The sequence below is a fragment of the Silurus aristotelis genome (genome assembly GCF_946808225.1).
Source record: "Silurus aristotelis genome assembly, chromosome: 8".
Classification (NCBI taxonomy): domain Eukaryota; kingdom Metazoa; phylum Chordata; class Actinopteri; order Siluriformes; family Siluridae; genus Silurus; species Silurus aristotelis.
In genome coordinates this window covers 30,785,223-30,787,023 of record NC_139581.1, presented here as the reverse complement: position 1 = coordinate 30,787,023, position 1,801 = coordinate 30,785,223, and the positions used below count along the sequence as shown (strand labels likewise).

Below are 1,801 nucleotides of genomic sequence, written 5' to 3'. Positions count from 1 at the left end.
AGGTTAAAAACCTTACTTCAATGCTTTGAGATTCCTTGTTCAAATCCACCTTCTACTATTGCTGGCTGAATTATGCAAATAGTGTATGTTTTAAAGAACCTTTCAGGGAGGTATTCCAGAAAGCTTGGTTAACTTACCATTTGAAAAATCATAACCTCTGGGTTGATTTACCTCAAACAGGCATACCATGATTATGTCGGTTCCAAAACACCTGAGAAGAGTTAGTTTAATCAAACTCCAACTGGTTACCCAGAGGTAATGCGCGTGCACGGTGCATATATAAAGACATTTTCAATGGATCGCCGATTTCACGAGTCACCATGGAAACTCAAAGCGGGAAAAAAAGAGAGTGGCGTATTTCACAGAGGCGGAGTTTAGAGAGGCGGAGTTCACAGAGGCGGAGTTTACAGAGGCGGAGTTCACAGAGGCGGAGTTTAGAGAGGCGGAGTTCACAGAGGCGGAGTTCACAGAGGCGGAGTTGGAGGTTTTAATGCACTCTTATGAGGAGTTTAAGCCAATAATATTAAAAAGAAGCAATACAGCTGCATCGGCTAAAGCAAGAGAGTTGGCTTGGCAAAAAATAACAGACAGTAAATGCGTGAGTGTATTAAATTACAAATCTGGTATTGGCTCCCGTTTTATTATAATGCAAAATAATGAAGTATGACATACATCCTTTTGAATATTATATCACTATCGTGAAAGCGTTTACTTTTCCTGCCATTTATTTCTTTAGTTTAAAATAATAATGTATATTCCTTATTTAATAAGGTGTAATCCTTCTGGAGCCTATATATATATATATATTGGCCTCTAAAATCTGTAGGTGTTCCTGTGGGCCATCTTCCTCAATACAAGGAGGGTGGCTCTCTCCTCTTATAGTGGCAATATTGTGAAGCACAACACAAGCCACTATAATGTCACATGCCCTCTCTTGACTAACCCGGAGCCCACGCAGACACTGAAACCGAGATTTGAGGATCCCTATAATCATCTCCACCTTGGCCCGTGTTCGGCTGTGAGCCAGGTTAAACCGTGTCTGTGGTCCAGGCTCAGGTTCAGGGTAGGGTGTCATTAAATAGGGCAGACAAGGGTATCCTCTGTCCCCCAGCAAGTAACCATTGTACTGTCCTGTAATGATTGAAGTGTACAGCACAAATATAGTAAAAAGGAAAAAAAAAAACAATTGTATAAAGTAAAACATACCCTGCTGAAATGTCTGGCATAATGATGACTCGCGGAAAATTCTGGCATCATGCACAGATCCTGGCCATTTTGCCTTGACATTGGTAGTGATTTGGGTTGCCTCACATATTACCTAGTTAGTGGAAAAAGTAATGACTTTAATGATTTTAAGAAAAGAAAAAATTAAGTTGTTACCTGCACATTGATGCTATGAATAGATTTCCTATTAACACAGACTCCCTCATTTATTGGTGGAGCTTTAATAGGAATGTGAGTGCCATCAATGCACCCAATTACATTTGGAAACCCTGAAACAGAATGTAATGGAAGTATAAAGTGTGTGTGCGCATAATGAATACATGTATAATAATATGTAAATAATATGACTAAATATTAAATATATATATATATATATTAAAAAAAACTGTTAATTGCGCCCCTGCATTTGCGATATGCGGTTTTAAAAGACGTGATAAATAAACTAACGAATCTTTTGATAACACTTTTAAATATTCATTAGGGTATGCAAACACATCAATACGCAGTCTTATAACCCTCTCCCGACAAACAAAACCTCGTATAATTTGTGCTTCTACGTCCACAGGATCCTCATCAA

At 38.5% G+C, this 1,801-nt stretch overlaps 1 long non-coding RNA gene across 1 annotated transcript; it reads right to left on the bottom strand.

Moving 5' to 3' along the window:
• Positions 1-834: 834 nt before the first annotated feature.
• On the bottom strand, positions 835-1,395 carry LOC310730260. The gene is made up of 3 exons (XR_014534777.1): positions 1,381-1,395; positions 1,207-1,318; positions 835-1,131 (listed from the first exon to the last, which is right to left on the bottom strand). It is a non-coding gene; the product is annotated as an uncharacterized lncRNA (long non-coding RNA).
• Positions 1,396-1,801: the final 406 nt, after the last annotated feature.